The following is a 14,250-nucleotide window of genomic DNA, read 5'->3' on the forward strand; positions in this document are numbered from 1 at the left end:
ACATCTATGGAGTGCAATGCTCATCTTGAAATAATATGAAAACGCAGTTCTGGGTCTTGTATAAATTTAAATTTTAGATAATGAGAAATGACTTATTGTTATAATTTCTTACAAAATACTGTAAATTAAGTTAACATTTGCTTTCTAAGTTGATGTTTCATACTTATTTTGAGACCTTAGCTGTTCCTGTTTTACATGTGACGTGTTTTCTACTACTTTACAATTCACTCACAATGTCCTAATCCAAGCATAGAATAACAAAATCAGCATTTCCTATTATTTTGAAATTCCTGAGCAAATTTAAATGACAGGTGTAGAAATTGCATGACTGATTCAGAGAATACAAGATGGGAAGCTGTATACTAGTTGGCCCATAAGATATTTTCATTTCATCCGATTAAGATGGCATAGCCTTTAGAAGCACCTTTTATTAGCAAAATGTTTTAGACTGATATAAATTTGACTAAGTGGCAAAGCAATTTGTCATAACTCAAAATGCCTTTCTCCTTTCCTACTGAGACATTGAAGAACTTCTTGGATGTTTATCATTAATTTCACTCTGTAGTTATACCATAATGCGATAAAACATCAGGGAAGCAAAATACCATATTGGATAAGTACTTAAAACATTTGCAACCTGTAAATTGAATATTTGTTTAAATACACTTGTCTGATTACAAAAGAGAATAAATGTTCATTGTAGTGAATGTGAAAACTGCAGATAAGCAAAATAAAGGACAATAAGAACTTCTAAAATTCAGTTTTAAATTCTTACACTATTATAGAATATATCTACAACACATTTGGAAATAAGTAATTGACAGGGTAAAAATAATGGTATTGTTGTTCACATATGTATACATATATATTTGAGTAGTAATAAGTTGGTATTTTAATAAAATATAGCTGTTATGCATTTTTATTTTTTTCTATTTCTAGAAATCATTTTTCTCTTAGTCGATTTTTAAATGTGTTTAAACATTTTACTTTTTCCTAGTGGGTATCCATCATCAAATATGTTAGAATATTTCCTACTTGATTTTTACTATTACTTTGTGCTCATTGTTTTAACTTTGTGTGTTTGTGTATGTGTGATTTGACATTTAAAAGTTTTAAATATTCATGCATTTCAAATTAATCAATCTATTGCATTTTGGTTTTTGTCTTTGTTTTCATACTTAGCAAAACTTTCTCCCTCACAAATGTATATAAAATATTCTAGCATTCCCAGAAAAGTATGAGTAAATGGAAATCCCTGAAAGACCTTCAATTTTTTTTAGCCAGTGAATTCTTCAGTCAATCTTTGCAAGATATTCTGCCTCAGTGTCTCTGATGAAAAGGAAAGGGTTACAGACACACTTTTAACCTTTATCTTCACATGCATGTACCTTATTTTTGTAACCTTTAAGTTGTTGATAAACCAGGAATTCAATGTGTGCCCTTTTTTAGTAATAAACTAGGAGAAGCACCCTTTCCACCAATATGTTTCTTATTTTTTAATTCTTTTTGTTTGTTTACTGAAAACTTGAATTCTAAACATGCTGTCTAATTTAAATTCCCTAAGCATTACTTAAACCTTAATATTCAGATTTTCTATTTCTTTTTTTGGTAAATTTTCTTACAATTTCATTTTGTTTTTGTTTTTATTTATTTTTTATTACAATTTCATTTTAATCACCAATAAGTATAAGGGAGAATCAATGAAAACAATGCCAGATGGCTGTGTTCTAAATCAGAATTTTAAGACAAAGAAACATCCCATTTTTTGCCTCCATATCCCATCCTCAGAGCAGAGGCCAAACGGGTTTCTACTGGCCTAAGACTCAAGAAAGGAACATGGTCACTGAGTGATCAGTGGGTCATCACAGCACTGTTTCACTTAAAAGTTATTTATCTCAATGTACTCACTGTAAATATGAAACTCTAGACATAAAACCCTAGAATACAGTGAAAAATCCATCACAATCTTGCCAACTAAAGACAAACATTCTTAACATGGGCTGGTCTTTGAGAAGGCAGGAAAGGCAAGCTGTCACACAACGTTTTATAAAGGGTGAAACAATAATAGGAATTATTTTTACTTTCATTTTCATCATTAAAATGTATTTGTCATTCTCGAGAATCCTATAATGAACAAGATAAAACATTTCAAAAATATTTTCAAAGCTTTTATTGTTTAAATTCATCATTATATACAGGCTACCATGTTCCAACTTTTTAAATCAACACCCCCTCCCTTTATTTTCCATCATCTCTGCAGTTCTAAAAACAGTTTCTTACTTACGAAAGGTGCTCTAGATATTTATAAAAGGAGGGATCACGTTTCACAATTTTTGAGAGTTTTCTAATCTTAGAGAATGGCCATTTGTCAAGGGACATTTGTACAAAAGGCAGTATCTCTTTTCAGCTTCTATTTAAAACATAGATGTATGAATTAATAAACCTTTGAAAATATTATATTGCAATTTAGCATAGTTCAGAGGAAAGAAAATATCTACTGAAGTGAATCTGTGATAAAACAATGTTTAATCTCTGTGGTGCTATGGAAGATAAAACAGAAGACTGAACTGATCTTAAACTTGTACCTGTATTATGGAGCATGTCTGCTATTTTCATAAATCTTTTGAAATTTGATTATGGATTAGTGGAAATAAGAGTTTCCAATCCTCTAAGCATAAAATAATCTTGTTTTTAATGATATGTTGCTTTCAATAAAATCTCATTAAAATCAAATGGCATGCATTCATTTAGAAGTCAGTAAAACAACAACTTTGAAACTAATTCCTAATTTGAAAGTTAAAAAAAAAGAGTAGAAAATGACTACTATAAGTCTGAAAATTCTCCCTTATCTAATGAAAATTTGGTATTAAGGATAATAAGAGCAAACCACTTCAACCATGTAGATATAATTTTGTGAGGTAATTTGTCACTAGTTCTATGATGGTCATAGAGATTACTGGGCTCAGATTCATGAAAACTGGCATTAAATATGAGATGTATGATAAATCTTGGAAAAAATCAAATTTAAAATGAATTTCCTCCTGAATAAACCAAATTTGAATACTCTTACATTCATTGGTTCTTAATTTCCCTCATTGATTTTGCAGAAATTAGTCTCTACCAAGCAAACCAGTCATTCAACTGCTGTTTATGAAAACTGACAAGGTCTAAAGAAACTAGATTTCAGGTACCCTGATCCCCAGATTAGACATGGCCTTTCACCCCCGTTATATGTAATTCAGGCTTCATCTCTAGCAACTTATGTTTTCCATCTTTGGCCTCAGATATCCTAAATATTTAGGCTGAGCCTTTTGCTTCACTGACCTGAATTCAGCAGCAGTAACCTACTTCTCCTCCCTCATTTGGAGAGTTAGTGTTTAAATGGAAAGATGTGAGACAATTACAGATATGGGGTATTTACTAGTTGTATGACTTCAGCAAATCTTTTAGCCATTCTTCATGTCATTCAATCATTAATTTACTGATTTAACAAATGTGTGTGCATGTATGCATACTTGCACACATAGTACACAGACACGTGAAGAGAGAGAGAGAGAAGCAGGTATTTTATACTGTGGACACTGCTGCCTTGGAGATAAAACAGTAAACCAAGCAGATAAAAACACTCATCCTCATTGAGCATACCAGATTTATTGGAACTCACAATTGTGACCTAAATTATCAGCTGGATTTCACTTTTCTAAGTAACTATTTAGAAGAATACCTAGAGAGATTCTTTAGCCCTGATGATTCAAGTTGCAGAGAAGGAGAACTGATTGAGACCCACGCATAAATTTAAAAAAATTTTTGTAATTTATTCTGCAGATATCTGAAACATAAAAATATGTATTTTGCACTGAATAGTACATAATACAAATTTTTACCCTGAGATGAACTTTTAATCCTTTTTTATGAAGAATTAAAACTCTAAGATAGGTTTGCAAAGAAATATCTCCTCTAAAATATTTATTTTTGATTTTTGTGTACTTGGTTAATAAGTAGGATCTACCTTATTGATTATGGGGAATTCTCAGTCTTGTGTTCTGTAATAACTTAATTTAAGACTTCATATGAGGACTTTTAAGAAAATGTATTTATTTTACTTTCTCTAGAACAAATGGGATATTCCTATTATTTTAAATTTATTATCCCTAGCATACAACTTCCAGCTCTGATTCTTGATCTCTCATATGAACATTCTGCGACTTGGCCCTTTGTTTGAATTTAACAAGCTGTACATTTGATTGGAAAAACAAGACCCATGTTGACTTTTAACTCATAAAACTGTCGCATTATGACAGAAGTTCTACCAACGTTTATCTAACGGAACCGCAGCTTTTGCTATCATAACCTAATTATTATCATTATGGTCTCAATTATTGGCCAGCTTTGTGTAATTTTATTAGCTGATTTTTTTAAGAAGGGAGTATAAATGTTTAAACTTTGTTTGAAAAATGAGAGGGGATATTTGTGATATGAATCTCAGGGATGAGCCTGGCCCTGGCACTGTGGGATCAACAATGCCTGCCTGTCCAAAAGGGGGAAAATAATTGTAACAAATAAGATATCAGCCACTGAGAGTTTAAATAGAGTCAAAAGGTTACTCTGGAGGCTATTGTTATGCAAGCTTCAGCTAGACATTGTTACTTATAGTTCGCCAAACCCCAACCAAAACCATTCTTGCCAACCCTAAAGAATACCTAGGGCTCTATCTAAGAGTCTACAAAAGTTTCCATCCATTATGATTACTTACTGGAGACCTACAATCTATAGGTGGGTTCCTAGGCCAGATAAATCCTGAATCCCAGAGGGGCCAGCTTCTCCAGAACATCAACTAGTTCCGTCCCCCATCCCATATAATCAGCAGCCCTTTCAAACATGAAAAGGTTAGAATGGGCATAATCCAAATACCCCTAAAGATTGGGAGAAAGATCAAAGGAGAAGGAGCAGTTATAACAGAGAAGATAGGATTTAACAAATGAGTATGACTCCTGAATCATTATATTTCTAAAAATGGTCTTTAATGACATAAATAAATATAACATTTATTGGTCATTTTTGGATACAGTTTCTTTTCTTTTCTTTTTTGCTTGGTCAGGGCACTGGGAATTGAACCCAGGTCTCTGGCACGGCAGGCAAGAACTCTGCCTTCTGAACCACTGTGGCCTACCTTGGACATAGTTTCTTTAGAAGCATGTTCACTCCACAAATTATGCTCCAATACATTTTTCTACTTTTCTTACTGTGGCTGTAAAGACAGTAGAGCTTATAGAAATGAGTACAGACTTAGGGAGACAAATTAGGTTCAAATTTGACACTTACTACCTAGGTGACATTACACAAGTTACATCATCTCTCTGTGCCTCAGTTTCTTCGAGTACAATATTGGGACATAAATTGAAACAAACTTGTAGGTGATTGCAAGGATTCAATCAATTATTAAGCCATCTTCGGCGATCTCCGGCAATGTCCGGAGGCCTGGGGGTTCGCGCCGCGCCTGCGCACTCTGCCCAGCCTGCTCTGCTGAGGCCCGGCTGCAGCCCAGTGGCGCAGTGTGCGGATCGCGGTAGTCGGCGTTTATCGCGGCTCGGCGAGAGTTGGCGCCGGTAGCTGACCCTCAGGGAGCCGCGGCGGTTCAGTCAGCGGCGGGGCGGCCTGGCCCGGGTTCCCGGGCGCTTGCGTGGGGCCGGGCGGCCGCGACCGAAGCTGAAGCCGGACGGGGAGCTGGAGCGGAAGCGGCGGGGGGCGGCACGGGACCCAGCCGCAGCCAGGTGAGCCGGGCGCAGGGCCGTCGTCGCTGCGTTTCCCTTGCGGGTCCCGCGCGCGCCCTGGGGCTGCTGGAACCCTCGGGAGGGGCCTCGCCGAGACCGTGAGGAAATTCAACAGCAGGAAAGGGCTGAACGGTCTGACTGCCGGATCGTCTCGGTCGCGCAGCCGCCGCAGACCGCGCCACCCGGCCGCGAGCCGGAGATTGCCGAGACGCTGCAGGCCGAGCACTTCCAGCTCTGCAAGGTGAGCCGGGGCAGGCGCGCGGGTGGCGTAGCGCGGGGAGGGAGGTAGCGGGCGCGGGTGGCGGAGCACACGGCAGGGCTTCGCGCTGGGCGGTGTCGGGGTGCGGGGCACGGGAAGTAGCACAGCGCGGGTGGTGAGGCTCCGGGGCTGGGAGTGGGGTGGTTGGGCGCGGGAGCGGGGCGCCGGGCGGGGGAGCGGGGCGGTGGGTGCAGGGAGTGGGATGCCGGGGGCGGGAGTGGGTCGGCGGAGTGGAGTCAGGGAGTGGGGTTTTAGGTATTTCTCTGTGAGGGCTTGGGCCTGGCGGGGTCTTCTGAGTTGCTCCAAGCACCTGTTAGAGAGGAGGGGGTGCTGGCCTCACATACAGTGAGCCCCTTTGCCTTCCTTTTATTTTTTATAATTTTTTTACTGTGAATATAACATTTATACAAAAAGCAATATATTTTGAAGTAGATTGTAAGAAATAGTTATCAAACAAGAGTTTGATATGGGTTACAGTTCCACAATTTTGGGTTTTCTAGCTGCTCCAAGACGCTAGCGACATAATAGAAATACCAATATAGTGATTTAGCAGTCATGCTCATTTGTTACATTCTAAATTCTCTGTTGTAACACCTCCTTTTCCTTTCACCCTTCTCCCAATCTTTAGGGATATTTGGGCTCTTCCCTTTCTAACTTTTTCATGTTGCAAAGGGGTATCGGCAATATAAGATGGGGGGTGGAACTAGTTGATGTTCTTGGAGAGGCTGGTCCCTCTGCGTTTCAGGGCTTACCTGGCCTAGGAACCATCTGGAGTTTGTAGGTTTCTAGAAGTAATCTTAGTGTGTGAAGCTTGTGTAGAGTCTCTGATAAAGCCGTGGGTGTTCTTTAGGGTTGACAGGAATGGTGTTGGTTGGGGTTGGCAGACCATGGTAATTAGTATTTAGCTGAAGCTTGTGTAAGAGTAGCCTCCAGAGCAGCCTTTTGACTCTACTTGAACACCCTTAGCCACTGATACCTTATCTTGTTACATTTCTTTTTCCCCTTTTGTTCCAGAAGGCATTGTTGATCCCATGTGCCAGAGCTAGACTCATCCCTGGGAGTCATGTCCCATGTTCCTAGGAAGACTTTCACCCCGGATGTCATGTCCTACAAAGAGGGAAAGGTAATGATTTTACTTGTTATGTTGGGCTTAGAGAGAGAGGGGCCACATCTGAGCAGCCAAAGAGATGCTCTGGAGGTAACTCTTCGGCATACCTATAGGTAGGCTTTGTATGGCTGCTACATACATGAGCTTCACAAGAGCAAGCCTCAAGATCAAGAGCTTTGCCTATTGACTTAATATTCCCTAACGTTTCAGACAGTATCAGGGGTTTCCTTCATGGCAAAGCTTAATAGTTCCATATTTTTATCTCCCGTTCCTCGAGGGACTTTGCCAATACATTTTACTTATCTGGTCAGCATACTCTGGAATATATCTGGCATTATATAAAGCTGTACAGAATCACAAGACCTCGTTATCATTCTGGACTCTGTGTGCTTGGGTTGTTTAAATGAGCTATCTGTACATGTTGAGTTAGATTGTGTGTTGCAGAAAATTTAGGTTTTGGACAGAATAAACTTCTCTTCCTTTGATCTCATAAGTTGGTAAAGTTCTGAATACAATGCTCTCCTTACCCGTGTATTCTGATCTACCTTATTCCTGACCTGGTTGGCTTCGTTCTTATCTCTAATTCAAACCTGATCTCTTTTTCAGTTTCTTTAGCAGTTGTTGCATGTAGTAATGCTGACTTTCAGAGCTACAGAACTCCAACTCTGAGTCTTAGGTGTCACACAGGTAGCCAAAGTTCCAGGGAGGTGCTAGATTCTACATATATAGCACAGCATCTCAAAATCTAGGTATAACATTTGTAGCTCCTGACTAAATGTGACTACTATAAGACCTTAAAATCCACACCCAAATTTTCTTATAAATATTTCCTAAAAGAGACCATACAATATTCTTTTTTTTTCTCTGGCTTATTTTATACAACATAATGTCCCCAAGGTTTATTCACCTCGTTGGTTGCCTCACGACTTCATTCCATTCTGTAACAGCACAGTATTCCATCACAAATACATACCAGAGTTCACCATTCTACTTCTCAGTGTATCTTTCAGCCAGCTCCTTCCATTGGACATCATGTATAATGTCCACTGTCAACAATCCATCTCTCACATTGTCTCACTTAGTTGTATAATCATCAACACTCTCAAGCTTTGACAATGTTCGTGGCTGTAAAGAGAAAAATAACAGATAAATGTATCCTTACCAATAGAATTTCCAAACCTCCCCTTAACTCTTTTCCCTCCCTCCCAGTTATTTAGCACTGGTATTGCTGTGGTACTGGTGATGTCTTCCTGTTAAACATATACCACAGTGTACAATAGTTGTTTTTCCCTTGTACTCTGATATTATTTATTCTTTGAACAAGATTCATACCTTTGAAGTAGTTCACGCAAGAACTTATTTATATGTATAGCGTCATCACTAGAATACATGGCTCTATACAACCCCTTTGGATCATGTTCACCTTCAATACAGCAGTATTACTTACAGACCCACTAATGAACTGCCTTCAGTTCTGTCTGTTCCTTACATTTAAGTTCAGCCTCATTAGCTAACCATTCACCCATCTCTGGCTTCTATGTATCTCTAGGTCCCCTATATTCTATATTATAAGCCTCTGAGTTTATCTTTACCAGGGTCATAATCGCGGAATAATAAGGTATCTATCCTTTTGTGCATGGCTTATTTCTTTCAGCATTGTGCCTTCCTGGTTCATCTAAGTTGTCATATGCTTCAGGACCTCATTTTGTCTTATGCTGCATAATATTCCATCATGTGTATGTACCACATTTTGTTCATCCACTGGTCTGTAGATGGATACTTGGGTGGTTTCTATCTGTTGGCAGTTGTGAATAATGCTGCTGTGAACATCAGTGTGCAAATATCTGTCTGTGCCACTGCTCTCAGTCTTCTTTGAAATTTCCTCAACTGGAATTCTATCATTTTGCAGTAAATGTCCAATAGTATTTGAAAAACACAGTCGGTCAACTGCTTCTTTGCCTATTTTATAATTGGATTGTTTGTTCTTTTCTTGTTGAGTTGAATGTTTTCTTTACGTATACAGTATATCAAGCCTTTATCTGATACACGGTTTCCAAATATTTTCTCCCATTGAGTTGGCTGCATCTTCACCTTTCTGACCCCTTTGCTTTCTGACTGTTGCCTGCATTATCCAAGTCAGAGGCTCCACAAGTGCAAACTCCTGTGTACCAAGGCACATTATCGTCATGGGTATTTTTTGATCCTGTGAAAAAGCATTTTCTTTCTGGTGAATTATAATGAGTACGTTAATGAAAGTGCTTAATTAGGTACCTTTGGGTCTATTCCATGATGATACGCCTATTAATGAAGTAATCAGCTTGTTGGAGACCTATACTTTGTAATTTTATTTGAAATAGTTTGCATTTGTACATTTTCCTTAATATTTTCATTGACGCAATAGATAGCTTTAAAGATAAAAGTGGATGTGAGTTTATTTTTAAAATTGTGGCTTCATAGATGTGTGAACATTTGGGTAAAAACACAACCTTATTTTCACTTATGGAACAAAAACAGTTGAAAAATGAATTATATGGGTAAAAACAACTCATCAGACTCTCTAATGCCGAATCCATGTGCACGGTGTCTGCTTTGGAATTAGATTATCACATGCCCCTTCTGGGCAGATAGGCGTAGAGTAACTTCATGGAAAGTGTTGTCTTTTAAACTTCTAGGAAAAAATTATAGTTGCCCGTCTTTGCATTGTTTTTCAGTATCAGCAGGTATGAGTATAACTTTATTCAGTGAACAAGACTAATTTCCTCTTGATTCTGTTCTCTGGGCTCCAAATTAGTCCTTTTGGAAGTTGTTTTACAGGCAGACGATGAGAGTGGTGACGTGGGGAGCTTATGGCATCGGATTTATTGTGCCATGATGCAAAAATGCGTCAATCCACAATAATTTATAGCCGCCTCAATGAGGGAGAATACAGTGTGTTTTAAATAGAAAATAGCTTTTTTTTATTTAAAACTTTAGGTTTACTTAATACACTATGTTCTCTGTAAATACATAAATATTCCTCAAAATTGTGTGCTTGTTATAGTGAAATAATGCTTTGTGTTTTCTTTTATCCTTTTTAAAATTAGGGATTTTTAAAAATAGCTTTTGATCCTGTTTTCCTTTCAAAATAAGTACCGTCTGGAACTTGTGTGGGTTGGCTCCCTGCTGAGGCTCCTGGTGCGCGGCGACCCCACCCATGGCCTCTTGGAAGTGCGCCTTGTGTCCTCAGGAGCGGTGTCCCTGCCTCCCACAGGGCTCTGCAGCCATGGCCTCGGCTGCAGCAGTGCTTCCTGCTGAGAGCTTTTCCTTTGAGTTTTCTTTTTGTCTTTTGGCAAGGGAAAATAGTGTTGAACCACATTTTTCCATCTATTTAGCCTTCATACTCTATTTTTCATAATGCTTTATTTTCTTTTAAGATTCACTTTGCTGTACTTGAGAAAACAACTTAACCATTAGGCATCTGAGAATGGATGATGGGATAAAAGATAGATTTAACTTATTTCATCCCAGTTACTACTCTAATTATATATTGGTATACATGCCACAGTTTCTTTTTCATTTTGAAGCTTGCTTCAGTCACATTAAAAGAAGCAGTTGACTGACCTAGTTTTTAAAACACTATTGGACTTTTTTTTTTTTTTTTTTTTTTTTTTTTTTAAGAGAGAGGAAGGAAAGGAAGGAAAGACAGAGAAGGAAGGAAGGATGGAAGGAAGGAAGGGAGGAAGAAAGGGAAACATCTTTAAACATTTTCTTGTTTTTATTATATTTTGTTTGTTTGTTTGTTTTTTACATGGGCTGGGGCCGGGAATCGAACCGAGGTCCTCCGGCATGGCAGGCAAGCACTCTTGCCCGCTGAGCCACCGCGGCCCGCCACTATTGGACTTTTATTGTAAATGTTAGAATAGAGTTCTTGTTAAGGAAGTTTTAAATGCTGACCTAAGAATTTTTTGCAGTTATTCTTAGCATTTTGTTAAGTTCCGCTGTGGGAATAGTGTGCAGTAGTTTCTCTAGGGCAGTAGACTAGCGGAATGTTAAGGCTGTGAGTCAGCAGCAAAAACAAAGTATAATCCCTTATAACCGTGAAGTGTGACTGACTTTTTTATTAATTAAAAAAAATTTAGTTATTAAAACCAATCAACACAATATGAACATTCTTTTTTTTATCACATAGTTGTGTATTCATCATCATGATCGTTGCTTCGAACATTTGTTGGCAACAAAAAGAAGACAGAAAAAAACATTCATACATACCATACCCCTTACCCCTCCCATTCATTGATCACTAGCATTTCAGTCTACTAAATTTATTTTGACATTTGTTCCGCCCATTATTTATTTATTTTTATCCATATGTTTTACTCATCTGTCCATAAGGTAGGTAGATAAAAGAAACATCAGACACGCGGTTTTCACAGTCACACAGTCAAATTGCGAAAGCTATATCTTTATACAACCATCTTCAAGAAACATGGCTATTCGAACATAGGTTTACATTTTCCGGCACTTCACTTCAGCCTCTCTGTTATACTTAAAAGTGGCTGCAGGCGCTGCGCTCGCGCAGTACGCGCAGTCCTTCCTGGACAACGGCTACGACAACCTGGAGATGTGCCGGCAGATCAGGGAACCCGACCTGGACGCCATCGGGGTGCTGGCGCCCGGCCACTGCCGCCGCTTCCTGGAGGACGTGGCCCACCGCCGGCCTCTACTTCACTCTCGAGCCGCCGCCGCCAGCCGACCCTGGGCCCCCCCGGAGCCTTCCGAGCCCTCGGCCGCCGGAGCCAGCCCCGCGGGGACCCCGGCACCTGGGAGCAGGTGAGCCACCCCCGACTGAACCTGAAGATCCTGATCCAGGACAAGCTGGTGCTTGCGATGGTGTGCGCCGGGGTAAGGCCCCGCACCCCCGCCAGGTGAGCAGGCACTCGGGGGTGGGTGTCCGGCCTGCGGCTTCTCTGTGGTTTTCTCTCGCGGCAGCTGGTTCCTTCCTTGCTGAGGTCACAGGTGCAGGTGAGGCCGACTGTGCACCCTTCGCCCTCCACTGGGGCCAGGTCTCCCGCGCTCGCCTGGTGCGGCCCTGGCAACCGAGTCCTGGGCTCCTGCGGTGTTCTGGGGGCCGGGGGATCTGAAGGGAAGGAGAAGAGTGGGTAATAGCTACCTGTCCTGGACCTCGCTTTCCTACTTGCCTATCTTTGCATTTTGAGTGACTCCCAAGGAGGGACTCGCTGTCCTGTGCGGTTGTGCTAGGTGCGCACGGAAAGTGATCGCCCTGCCGCTCGGGGCTCCCCCACAGCCGTGCATCTGAAAGTTGCTGGGGTAGGGGCGCTGGCGCAGGGGTTGGATGGGGGGCATTAATGAGATGCATGCAAGCTCTCTTGGGATGAGTTTTTTCCACAGAAGGGTACAGCACGCAGGCAGGCGCTATGGCCTGAGGGTCCCAGGGGCGTCCCTGCATTTGGGAGGGGAAGGCTGTGCACAAGGAGAGGAGCTTTTCAGGACTGATGGAGGAGGGTGCAGGGAAGGGCCTGGAAGCTCCGTGGCTGCTGGGCGTGGGAGGCCCAAGGGCGTGGGAGGCCCAAGGGCGGTACTTGGGTGTCAGAGTAACTAACAGAAAGTCCCCGTTGCCAATGACGCAGCTTCCACCCAGAGCCTGCCTGGCGTGGGTCCCCATGGCTGCTCCACCAGCTCACCAAAGCCCTTCCCTGGGTGCACTGGAAAGTGCACAGGCTCGTGGGAAGACACCTGCCTGGGAAGCCCAGGAGGAACATGCAGAGGTGCTGGGGCTGCAGCCATGAAGAGCCCGGGGCCCTGTTGACATCAGGATGTGATGCCTGGATCCCAGGAAGTCCAAGCAAAAGCTTCATAGACACAAGGTGACAGTGGGGTGCAGAGGGCAGAGGGTTTGACACAGGTTGCCAACAAGATGGACAGTTCAGATAAGCTGCCCCAGAGTAGAAGTGGTTTTTACAGAGCTGAGGAGGGCGGTCTGCCTTCCACTGACAAGTCTGCCTGTGCTGTTGGCGCTGCCCCCCCACGCTCCACCAGGGAAGGCTCCTCCCTGCAGGGGGTAGTTGGGGGGAGGAGGGAGGGGACACTGGCTACTGGCACCTGGGGAGGGAGGTGGGTACACCGGAGGGCATGGGGAGGGGGCTGCCCAGAGCCAGCAGGGGCTCCTCGGGAGTGGGGGTGGGGGATAGCCAGGGCTCTGGGGGTGGGTAGAGCCTGAAGGAGCAAAGTTGGGTTCTGATTCTTTTTTTTTTTTTTTACATGGGCAGCCACCGGGAATCGAATCCAGGTCCTCAGGCATGGCAGGCAAGCATTCTTACCTGCTGAGCCACCGTGGCCCGGGTTCTGATTCTTGACATAAAAAAAGGCAGGCCCCAATGTCAAACTTAGACATTGATTTTTGAGGACAAATCCCTTTGGAAGTCTGGGCGCAGACTTGGATGTGTGATGGAGGTGGTCCGGGCAAGCGCAGCTTATGGTTCATCCTCAGCTCGCGTCCAAGCCGTCGCCTTCGTCGAGAGCGTTATTCAGTAAACGTCACCTTCGTATGAGCCTCAGAGTGTCACCCTTGGCCATGAACATACACCTGATTCACCTTTTCTGCATATGCGACTCTCCACCTCAAAGAACGTGTGGGGGAAACGGGACAGATGCGTTTTGATGATTCCCTCACTGATGCTCCGGCTGGGAACTGAAAAGTTCAAGCTGGCAAACTTTATTGTAAGAAAGAATAACCTCCTACTGCCTGCCCCGTGCCGGTCCCCAGGAGCAGGTGCACTAAAGTGGTGTCACTGCAGCCCGTGCATGGGAAGCTGAGCTAGAAGGGGACGTTCCAGGCCTGCAGCCTGTTTTGAATTGGTTGCTTGTACGTAAGTTGCCTCTTAAGTTTGGATTTTAATTTTTTAAAGATTTTGTTGTGTGATGCGGCATGTATCTCTGTGTTCAGTGTCAGGACTTTGTTGTCTGGTGACCTGTGACACCGTCTCTGGGCCCTAAGCTAGTGTCTTGGCTGGGCCACACACCTGGGACCCACTTGTGGAGCACTTCCAGTCTGGCTCGGTGGTGCTGATGCTCGGGGGGCCATGCAGGAGTTCCATGAGAGGCAGGTCTGCCCC

The 14,250-nt window shown here is 42.2% G+C and overlaps 2 long non-coding RNA genes across 6 annotated transcripts in view; one reads left to right on the forward strand and one right to left on the reverse strand.

The window, feature by feature from the left end:
- The first annotated feature begins 5,522 nt into the window (after window positions 1-5,522).
- Window positions 5,523-14,250, forward strand: part of LOC143651857 (uncharacterized) — a 76,987-nt gene continuing 68,259 nt past the window's right edge. For 4 of the 5 annotated variants that reach the window (XR_013160286.1, XR_013160289.1, XR_013160287.1 and 1 more), the window contains exons 1-2: window positions 5,957-6,012; window positions 7,045-7,153. This is a non-coding gene — a long non-coding RNA (uncharacterized LOC143651857). Of the gene's footprint in view, window positions 5,772-5,956; window positions 6,013-7,044; window positions 7,154-14,250 lie in introns of those variants that run through there. The other variant, XR_013160288.1, reaches the window with a different exon arrangement.
- On the reverse strand, window positions 6,224-8,932 carry LOC143651858 (uncharacterized). The gene is made up of 3 exons (XR_013160291.1): window positions 8,112-8,932; window positions 6,783-7,137; window positions 6,224-6,340 (listed from the first exon to the last, which is right to left on the reverse strand). It is a non-coding gene; the product is annotated as an uncharacterized LOC143651858 (long non-coding RNA).

The sequence above is a fragment of the Tamandua tetradactyla genome, chromosome 12 (assembly GCF_023851605.1).
Source record: "Tamandua tetradactyla isolate mTamTet1 chromosome 12, mTamTet1.pri, whole genome shotgun sequence".
Lineage (NCBI taxonomy): Eukaryota > Metazoa > Chordata > Mammalia > Pilosa > Myrmecophagidae > Tamandua > Tamandua tetradactyla.